At 46.2% G+C, this 10,969-nt stretch overlaps 1 pseudogene; it reads right to left on the bottom strand.

The window, feature by feature from the left end:
- Nucleotides 1-5,110: 5,110 nt before the first annotated feature.
- Nucleotides 5,111-6,169, bottom strand: LOC111166769 (nuclear transport factor 2 pseudogene; annotated as a pseudogene).
- Between the last annotated feature and the right edge of the window lie 4,800 nt (nucleotides 6,170-10,969).

The raw sequence follows: 10,969 nt of genomic DNA, 5'->3' as shown, positions 1-10,969 counted from the left end.
GCAGAGGCTATGGCTGGTGAAAAGGGCTCAGTGAGAATCCGTTGAGTGAAGGAATTTGGCTTAATTAATTTTCTCGCAATACAGGCCTCCCAGCTGTCACATGAAGGCTGCTCATCTATTTTCATATTTTGTTTTGTTCCTTTTGCTGAAGTCAAAAAGACTTTGAGAACTACACAAAGGCCAACATAACCAACTACTTAAGGGCTCCAATGAAAGCACCTAAAATGACCCACTTGTTCCCTGGAAAAATGTGCCATCCCTTTCCTCAAAGTCACATGTGGATGCTGTGGTCAAAGAAACAAAGCCAAAACACCAAACATCAGTTTGGGGGGCTGTTTATGAGCATTGGGGTGTTAATACTGACTCATCCAGACCACCAGGGACCAGCCTGTAGCTTGGCAAATTCAGTTAACTGAAACAACCAGATTTATTGTACTGGTGCCATGAGGGAGGGGGCATAGAGGATGCTGGAGTGAGACTTGATAAAGGAAGAAGGAAAGTGTCTTCTTAAGGTCTGTTTGCAGCTGAAGGTTGGAGGAGGAGGAGGACGGTTCCAGGGAAGTGGGGTCACTTCTGCTTTGCATGCTATTTAGAGGTGGGCTCAGGAGGGGTGGGGTTAACTGAGGGTCAGGGGTTGTCAGGAGGTGAGGGTAACTTAGCTGCGGAGTCAGAGATGAGTGTAGCAAGCAGATCTGGGGTGTCAGTGGAAAGAAAATAAGAGTCACTCCAAGACGGGTGCATTGTGGCATTTTACAGCTGCTACAAAACCTTAGGGAAGGCACGTTTCCTGTGGACACAAAGCTGCTTTACTGTGTGTCTTCTTTCCTGCCTGTTCTTTTCTCTCTCCTCACTGATTTTCACGGTTTTGCCCCTGGACAGGCTTTGACTCTTCTAGGAGGGAAACAACCCTGGCCATTCAAGTTACTTAGATTCTAGGAGGCAGTGGGTAAGTTTCTCCACTCATGATAGGATGGTACAATACCTGACTCACATGGATCAAACAAAATTTTTTACATAAGTACCCCAGCACAGAGCCAGAGATACTTAACAAGTACTTATGCATAATAGTCCCCTTTTCCTCCTCAATTAGCTGCACATGAACTTTTAAACTTTTTAGTGTTTGGCACCTCCTATTACAGTGTATCTCAGTTTGCTTTTCTGCTATTGAACACCTGGATGGCAACACATATTTTTGCTCTAGATACAAAGAATTCTGAATTACTCCTTGTTCCTCAAACACTCCAAGTACTTACACTGAATCTTTTAAACTTAGCATGATCTATTTCAGGAATTTCTTGACCCTAACTACTGGCTCTCCCAATTTTGCCAGTCTCCCTTCAGCCCCATTCCCTCAAGCTCAGTTTACTTCACGTGCAGATAGGGATGGCAGTGAGGATCCTGTAATGGGTAGAAATGTGTCCCACAGCATGATATATCTAAGTCCTAATCGCTTATTACTGTGAAATTAACCTTATTTGGAAATAGGGTCTTTGCAGTTGTGAACAAGTGAAAACAAGGTCATACTGAATTAGAGTGAGCCCCAAATCTGATGATGGGTGTCCTTATAAGTAGGCCATGTGAAGATAGACACACAGGATGAAGGCCATGTGACAACAAAGCCAGAGATGGGAGTGGTAGGTCTACAAGGCAGGGAACACCATGGATTGCTTATAATCACCAGCAGCTAGGAGAAGACAAGGAAGGATTCTTCCACAGAGCATGGTCTTACTGACGCCTAGTTTTCACATTCTAGCCTCTAGAACTATGAGAGAATAAATTCCTGTTGTTTCAGGTTAACCCGTTTGTGCAATTTGTTATGGCAGCCCTAAGAAACTAACACAGGTCTGGATACACCCACCCACACACACCCACATTAGGAAACTTGTTGCAGTCTTACTTCTCTGCTTATTTTATTATTATTTCCAGTTTCTTGTTCCTAGTCTCTTACAGATAAATTTGAGACCATTCAATGAAACATGAAAGTTGTCACCTTCAGCTTTTCCCTGCCTGTTATCTCCCAGATCTAACTGGTTAAAATAGACAAAGTCCCCCATCCATCTTCTCTTTGGCATTCTGGTTGTCTTTGTTGAAGTCATCTCCCTGGAATATTGAGATAATTGCCAACAGATCTGCTGTCCTAATCTCTCTCTTCTTTGAGTTAATTTAATTTAGCATTTACTGGATATCCACTCAGAGCAGCCCAGCTCAAGGGTGAGAAAGTGGGGCTTATTCTGGAAGACGGGAAAATCTCACTGGTACAACATGAAGATGAAATAAGTGAACGAATGACCGTGACGCAAAGAGGCAAAACACTTGCTATTTGGAGGGAGCTGTGTGACAAACCTGCAGATGAGGTAAGAGGTCCTCATACACCAGGCTAAAGAACTTGGATTTCACTCCGTATGCTTTTTTGCCTGCAGCCCAGAGAAAGACGCACAAATCATGACTCACTCTGATAATTTCTGCTTTACTCTGTTCTGCAGGAAAAAGGCTGGGCTGTTGTTGGCAGATTCTGTCCTCAGCCCAACCGTAATCAGGTTTCCCCGATCATTTTTCAACTAGACCTGACTTTTGGGCTTCCATTCTTGTTCTGCATTGTCCAGTTTTAGCAAGAATCCTGCTAAGTCAGTTTAACCAGAAGTCCCCACCCTAGAGATTTCTGATTACCCTTGAGATCCTGATCAGGTTCCTTATCCCCCCACCATCCCTCAGGTGATATCAGATCACCCTGGCCTACCTTCAGCAAGAATCCCCTCAGGTGAGGTCACTTTAGCCTGAATGCCCCTTTACCCCTAATGTTTCCCCTTAGTAATATTCTATCCACTGACTCTCCCACACTGCTCCTTGGCTATGAATTCCCACTTTTCCTTGTTGTATTTGGAGTTGAGCCCATTCACTCTCCCCCATTGCAAAACCCTGTTTTCAGTGGTCCATACACCTATCCCAATAGTCCCCCGAATAAAGATTGCCTTGAGGCAGGAGATAGATGGGCTCCAGGCTAGACATTTACAACTGGCCTCCTGTTCACACTTCCTGGGGTGAGAAGAAGATGGGCTCCAGGCCAGACATTCATTACCAGCCCCCTGTTTACATTTCCTGAAGCAAGAGACAAACGGGCTCCAGGACTACATATTTATGACCGGACTCCTGTCTATATTTCAAGATCTGCACCTCGATATAAAAACCAGCAAGAGAAATAGGGTAAATAACCGGACATTTGACATTTTTATGGCAGGGACAGGGAGGGGCTAAACCTTGTTAAAAGATCAAGAGGTCATACATTTCTCCATCCTTGGGGCAAGGGAAACATTGCACATGCACAGAAAGGCTCCTTGCGGGTCAAAAAGGAGAGGGCACCACCCCATGATATGTGATGCTAAGGCCGTCCCACAGGCCTCTGGGCTGTAATCCATCTTGGAAAAAAGTTGTGCACGCGTGTTGGGGAGGGTCCTAAGGCAGGTCAGGTGTGGAAAAAGAAACCAGATAATTGGTCAAAGGTAAACAAAGACCCGGAAGAACTGCCCTATATAAATGACCTAACCCCCTCTTTACTGCACTCCTCCCCATTAGGCAGGATGCCCACACCCTTTCTCTCGGGGTGTGCATCTCTGCCTTGCTTCTGTCTTAACTAAACACACCTTCTCTGTTTGCTCTCCCACTTGTTGTTGTGCTACGTCTCTAATAATAAACTTTGTACCTGTTTTTACAGTTTTTGCCTCCGTGAGAAATGCATTTTTCACTGGAGGCAAGAGCCAGGGGGTGTGGTAGCTAGGATTCCTGGTTTTCATCCAGGCTACCCAGGTTCAATTCTTGGGCAGGGAATTAAGATCTCGCTTCACGCCACCAGTCACCGCTGCCTCCCCAAGATCAGCCTTATTGTGCTTTAACTAGCGTCATGAATAATTTTTCTGTGACACTTTCATAAGCTGTTATGGGTCTTTTAACAAAATGGAGTGTTGATGAACGGTTCTCATTAGGCTAAGGGGATCTTGACAGGTACTAGAGTTCAGTTCGTATTTTGGGGAAACCCAGGAGAGAGATGTGTGGGCTGCTGGCTTCCTGACTTGACAAGAAAGTAGACAGTTAATAGCACAGGAGTTGAAGGCTGGAAAGTCGGCTGCCCCATAACTGTGATTGAATCCAGTCGCTGAAGGGGGCTCTTGTATGTCTCAGTGACCATGAGGTTGTGGAAAGACATTGCCAGGTAAGAATTCTCTCCCAGATCTGTGGAATGTCTGGGAACCAAAACCTCTTGGTTTGTAATAGCTTGCTGAGAAAAGGCATCCTAAAGCCTGTGTTGTGGGCTTTGGAAATGAGAAAGGTCTGGCTCCTAAACCTCATCCTGAATGGTAAGAGCCAGAATTCTGAACTGTAAGGTGGGCCCTGGGTCTGGCTCATGCTGGTAGCCTTCCTAGGGACTCCCCAGCTCTGCCACGAGGAAGGCTAATGGGACTTAACAAATGAGACAGGTTACCATCTAAAACCAACTTGATGTGAACATAGCTATCTTCCCTGTGGCTTGGATGATGTAGATTTCCCACTTTAAGAATAGATCATGTAAATGTTACTTTGTGTTCCTATTTTCTTTCTTTACATTATCTCTTCTAGTTGAAAGGTTATCATCTACTTCTATCCTTAGCCTCACTTCCAAAAACATCTGCCTTTACCCCCCACACAACTACTTGGTGTAATTTCTTTAAAAAGGTTGTTTGTTTGTTTTTGTAAGAAAATTTCCGTGGTTTTATTGTATCATGAGGCATTGAAACAACTGAACACATCAGTACATCTGGGCAGTGAGGCAGCAGCTTTCTCCTTCACTTCTTTGGGTTACTAAAACAACTTGTCAGTAGATTAAAAAATAAAAAGACAACCTTTTGCATTAACTTGTGTTTCCAAGTCATGCGCTGGTACAACACAAACGTCTCCTGTCAGATGCAGCTAGTCTAGCGTCCAAACATCATGCACAACACCTCAGTAGCAGCGGCTACTGCGTTCACTCCTACTGTGGCCCTGCCCATTTGTGTATGATATTCGGAGCATCTGAGAAGTGTGAATAGTATCGGGAAGAGGAGGGAGGAGGAAACAGCATGAGTGCCTGGCTGGGAGAGCATTAGCCCAAGTTGTGCAGGGCAAGCCTGAACCTGTCATGGGTGCAAACCCAAGCATCAGTTGATGTTCTTTAATAGGAACATCTGATGGAACCCCGTGGTAGGGTCTTCACTTGCGTTGAGCTGGGCTCCAACTGTGTTGATGATGCAGCTATCTGGCGTGGGCTGATGGTGCTGAGCCGTGATGCTGTGCTGGATTTTGAGGAATGGAAGCTAGACAATTTCTCCACGACGGCAGCTTTCCCCTGAAACTGCTGTCCTTTCCAGGTAAGGCATGGTGTGTCAATATAAATTGTGCCTAGTTGGGTTCTGTCGTTATCAAATAACTGGTAGTAATGTTGAATGAACCTGGAAACAATCTGCTCCCAAACTGGCTTGTCTCCCATTCTGGAGCATCACCGGTCTTGTTGAGACCCAAGGGGCTGCAACGATGGTGACAGCAACCCAGCACGGTCTGTCTGTTCGTTTGTTTTAAAATTTACTTACTCTAGTAGTACAGAGCTAACACCCTGATAAATCCTCAGAAATTATCCAGTATCAGACTCCTTAACTGAGTTGAAAAAGCCTGGAAAAGTTAACAGCCGCATTTGAGGAATTTCTAGGGACACAGCAAGTACATCTGACCCCTGATTTCCGGGACTCTTTACAGGGACCATTGCCTGGTCTCTCTGTTATTACAGAGCCTTCCCATTGCTGGAAGCCGGACGCTCCAAGCCCTTGGACTTCTCCCTTGCTTTCTCCACTGAACCCTCCCGCCTTGCATAATTCCTCCTACTCCCACCCCATCTCCACCGGTGGCCCCCGCCCGAGATCCAGGAGTTTCTGGGGGTCAGCCCCGCCAGTGCCACGTTCGTTCTCTGACGCAGGTGGTCGCGCCTTACAAAGGCCCTGAAGCCTAGGGAGGGGTGAGCTGGCCGCAAGGGAGGGTCTAGAACAGTGGCCTCTCTGCCGTCGCTCTTCGGGCTGGGAAGGCGAGGATCGGGGAGGTGTGCATCCTGCCAAGTACATAGGCGCCCGCGCGGGAATTTCTAAGGGTGGGCGCTCTATCTCAAACAGGCTACTCCGGCAGACGGCTGGACCCAGGAGCCGCCTGCCACTGTCGGTAACCACCGGTCACCAACTTTGGTTCCGTGACACCGCGGTAAGAAGGGCTCGCGCTGGCCCTATCACCCTTGGAGGGGTGACATTACGGGGTCTTAGGTAGTTCCTCCCCTCTCCCATAGATGAATGGGAGAGGCCTTGGGGATGAATGTTTATTCCCAAATTGCCACGCAGATATTTGAAATCAGAATTAACCAGAATTTCAGTTCTCCCATTTCTAGGGCGAAAGGTTGTTCAAAGAAATTTAAAAAGCAAATCGTTTTCCTAGGGAATCTTCTGAAAAAAGGAAGCGAACACGTTTTTGCCTCTTGATTGTTCCGATGCGTCGTTGATGACAAATTGAATAAGCGAGAAGAAAAGGCGTGGCACCGCGCTGGCTTTCCTGCACTGCCGCTGTTGCGCACCTGCGGGGATTCCTCACATTCGCAAATGAAAAAGAAAAGCTGGTCTCCCAGAGTTGAGCACCACTGCCAAAGGGCAAATCGCCCCCGGGTCTGAGCTTCCATCTTCTCCTTCGACTACAGCTCCTCACCGGGTTTTACGAATTTGCCTTCCCTCTCCTTAACACTTCCACCAACATCTCTGATACCCAGCGCCTTTTGCACTCGTCTTTCCTACTGGGGACTTAAAAAAAAAAAAAAAAAAAAGATCTGCGAGTTCAGTTTCTTTGGACTGTTGTCCGCCCAGGTCCTGAGGGCTCAGTGAATGCCACTCAGAACGAGAACAGGGAGCCCTTTAAACCTGGAACCTCGCAACAAATCCTTTCCCAGCAGGTCTTAGACTGGTGTGTTTCACCCAGTGAGTTGTGCATGGCTTAATCAACGTAGTGGTCCAGTATTATTATTTTTTTTAATGGAAGAGACTAGTGGAGATTAGATGCCAGAGCACATTGTTCTAGTTTTGGAAATGAGTCCATAGACTCTGGTATGTCTGAAATAGGGCTTTTGTTTTTTCAACATCTGCGAGACGTAAGAATGAGGGGAGTATCCACCAGCAAGAAACCACTGGTTACTTCATTACAGTTCCTATCTCCACAAGTTTATGGGTTCTTTTAAAGAACAAAAGGAGACAGCCCCACCTCCCAAATGCTTTTGGTTTGGGGATCAGCACAGGGTGTCTGGGAAGTCCTCAAAAGTAAACTCACAATCTAGGTTTGAAAAGCCATCCAAGCATGTGTTTTTGAAATCTACCTTAAATAACCATAGATAAAGTGGAATTTGCATTTGAAAAGGGATCCAGATATACATTTAAAAGAGGAATCTGAGGAGTCCCGGCTTTATTGGGAACAACAAAGAGAAGCAGGACCTTGAGTGAGGAAAATGAAAGGAATTTTTTTGTTGTGTTACTTTAACTTTTAGAACACTTGACAAAATTCTGATTATAGAGGGGGCTGCTTTTTCTTATCAGGCTATGTCAGGTCAGTATTGTTCCCTAAGTTTTGTTCCCATTTTATACATACATGCATATTTACATACACATAAATATATATGTACTAGATACAATGTTAAATATATTTCTTTGGCTTTCAATTTTAAAAAGTGTGAGAGACAGTAACCATATTATTAGATTATGAGTTTTTAAAGAGTAGCCTTTGAAATTGTGTGTGTAATGAAAATCCTGATTCCTGGCTCCCTCCAAAACCTTCCAAATTGTAAGTACTAGGTGAAAGTCTTTCCAATCTGCATTTTAGCACCACTGGTCTGTCAGTATTTCTCAGAGAGCAGTGGAAGCCCGCCTACATCAAAACTACCTGGGGTATATGTACATATTGTGAAGTGAGTTTAGTTAACACAATTTTAGTTAAATCCATCACCACACAAAGTTACAGTTGTGTGTGTGAACTGTTTTTTTTTTAAATTTATTTATCTTATTTTATTTTTGGCTGCATTGGGTCTTCGTTGCTGCACACGGGGCTTTCTCTAGTTGCAGTGAGAGGGGGCTACTCTTCCTTGCCATGCCCGGGTGGCTTCTCTTGTTGCGGAGCACAGACTCTAGGTGCACAGTCTTCAGTAGTTGTGGCTCGCAGGCTCTAGAGCGCAAACTCAGTAGTTGTGGCACGCGGGCTCAGTAGTTGTGGCTCACGGGCTCTAGAGCGCAGGCTCAGTAGTCGTGGCACATGGGCTTAGTTGCTCCGCAGCATGTGGGATCTTCCCGGACCAGGGTTCGAACCCGTGTCCCCTGCATCGGCAGGCGGATTCTCAACCACTGCGCCACCAGGGAAGGCCATGTGTTTGAACTTTTAAGATCTACTTTCTAAGCAACTTTAAAATATACGATACACTGGTTAACTACAGTCACCATGACGTACTTTACTACCCCAGGAAGTAAACTGCAAGTTTGTACCTTTGGACCACTTTCGCCCATTTCGCTTCCCTCACCCTCAACCATTGTTTTTTAATGAGGAACAAAAGGAAAATTCCCCAGGCAGGGCGGGGCTATAACGCCTGAAGCATCCCTCTCTGCCCAAACTCTAGGGGTGGCTTTAGGGTTTAGTTGGGGCGGGCGCCCCTCCTCTCTCTGCTGGAGAATGGGAAGGCAGAGATGCACCTCGGTACCCCCCGTAGTGGAGTGGGGCGTTTTAAGTTATGAACTTCCTCACAATGTCTGCTCCAATCGGCAACTCTTCTAAAATTAAAGGGGCTTGCTGGCTCAAAGGCTGAAAAACACTTTTATAAAGCGTACTGCTGCGCGCCGCCTCCCAGGGGAGATCTTGGGGCTCCACCCTTTTTGGGTCTCCCTGGCCTGGGGCTGAGGAGTTACCTCCTTGCAGTCAAAATCAAAACTTGTTCAGGGGAGTACAGGACACGAGACCCAGAGCCTGCCGGGAGCACACCCAGAGGCCCTGGAAGACAGGAGGGAATACAGTGACAAAGGCGCGATCCATTGTGCGGGGCGGATTCCAGGCTTTCGAAGCACCGCGGATGTGTTCCGAGGACATCACATTCAAACTGCATCAGTTGGGGAACATGCACTTTCGGTGAAGTGGTGACCCGTGGAGAGCCACAAGCTCTGGACATTTTAAAACACAAATTGCAAGATCATGCGTTTTCCTTCTCGAGTCGTCATAAATCTATTCCTTGTAGCTCCGAGTTCAGCGGGAGTTGAATTTCTCTAACAGTTTCACTTTGCTGTAACCACCAGAGGGCGGAGAAGATGCTTCGCGCGGTTTGCGGGGTTCAAAATCATGCGGGGTTCAAAATCATCCGTTGAGTCCAGCCCGTGGGCTAGAAAATTAGTGGGGGAGTGTTAACACCACGAAACCCGAGCTACCTTCGCAGAGCTAACCCGGCTGGTCTAATATGTATTGCTGGAAATGCGGAAGCAACTCTCAGGGGAGATGAGCGGCAGTCGTCCAGGCGTCCTTGTCCCGCGCATGCCAGGACCGGCTGAGCTCCCCTTCACGCTCAGGCGGGTCCACTTGGGTGCCGCGCACTCCACACACAGGCCCCTAGACCAGCTCATTGCAGCGCCTGGACTGGGCTTTTTTTTTTTTTTTTTTTTTTTTTTGCGGTACGCGGGCCTCTCACTGTTGTGGCCTCTCCCGTTGAGGAGCTCAGGCTCCGGACGCGCAGCCTCAGTGGCCATGGCTCATGGGCCTAGCCGCTCCGCGGCATGTGGGATCTTCCCGGACCGGGGCACGAACCCGCGTCCCCTGCATCGGCAGGCGGACTCTCAACCACTGCGCCACCAGGGAAGCCCTCGCCTCTTTCTTTTTCTTCTTCTTTCCCCCTTCTCCTCTCCCATGCTCCTCCCCCTTCTCCCCTTCCTCCTATTTCTCTTCCTCCTACTTTTTCTCCTCCTCCCCTTCCTCTTCATCCTTCTTCTCTTCTAACTTCTTCGCACTGAATTTGGGATTTAAAAGCCCTTGGAGAGGAGTTCTGAAGGCCAGGATGGTATCAGTCTTGCTGACTTTGTCCAGTTTCATGATTTTTGTTTACAGTTGGTTGTAGCAATGTTGTTGGAAGGAAATAAACTACAAAACTTAAGTACATATTTGTGGTTTTGTATATAATACACACACACCCAAATGTGAATGTTCCCTCATCAACTAGTTCGTCTCTATAATTCACTATGCAACTTTCTAGATTTATCTTTATCTGTATTCAGATTTGGGGCAAAATTTTTATCCAGAATGTCTCTGTTCATAGCCCTGCGGGTTAAAGAGTGAACAAGGTATTCAGGTTTCCTGTATGTTTGCTGTTGTGTGTGTGTGTGTGTGTGTGTGTGTGTGTGTGCGTGTGTGTGTGTGTGTTTATCACCTGCATGGGAGATTTAAAAAAAAATTATTTTACTTAAATTAGATCACAAGATACATATATTTGGCATGAAGCTTTCTTCATTTAGCAACATACTATGTGCACTGTGGATATGATATGAAATAATGGTTCCTTATTCATGGGCATTCTGTTCTTTATTCTCTTTGTACAGCAAGCAGTCCTTCCCTGAGTACCCATGAACATAAATCATGTGAACGTCAGTCAGTATTCCTTCAGGAGAGAAACCTAGGAAGTGGAGTCACTACTTCAGAGGTTACTGCAAATTGTCCTTTCAATGCACACTTCCAGGATAAGGTGTAAGCATACCCACTTGCCTGCGTTGTGGTCAATGATAGATTATGTCAGACTTTTAAAGTTCCTGCTAATCTAACAGAGAAATGGGTTCTTTTTGTTATAATTTGCATTACCTAATCACTGGGGGGACAAATATCTTTTTATATGGATAACCATTTTTATGTTAATGGCAGCCAGCATCCAAGATGA

Source organism: Delphinapterus leucas, unplaced genomic scaffold (genome assembly GCF_059928025.1).
Source record: "Delphinapterus leucas isolate spDelLeu-1000000601 "Yukka" unplaced genomic scaffold, BTC_Dleu_Yukka2 spDelLeu_asBTCV2_sq25, whole genome shotgun sequence".
Taxonomy (NCBI): domain Eukaryota; kingdom Metazoa; phylum Chordata; class Mammalia; order Artiodactyla; family Monodontidae; genus Delphinapterus; species Delphinapterus leucas.
This window is presented reverse-complemented; position numbering and strand designations above follow the sequence as displayed.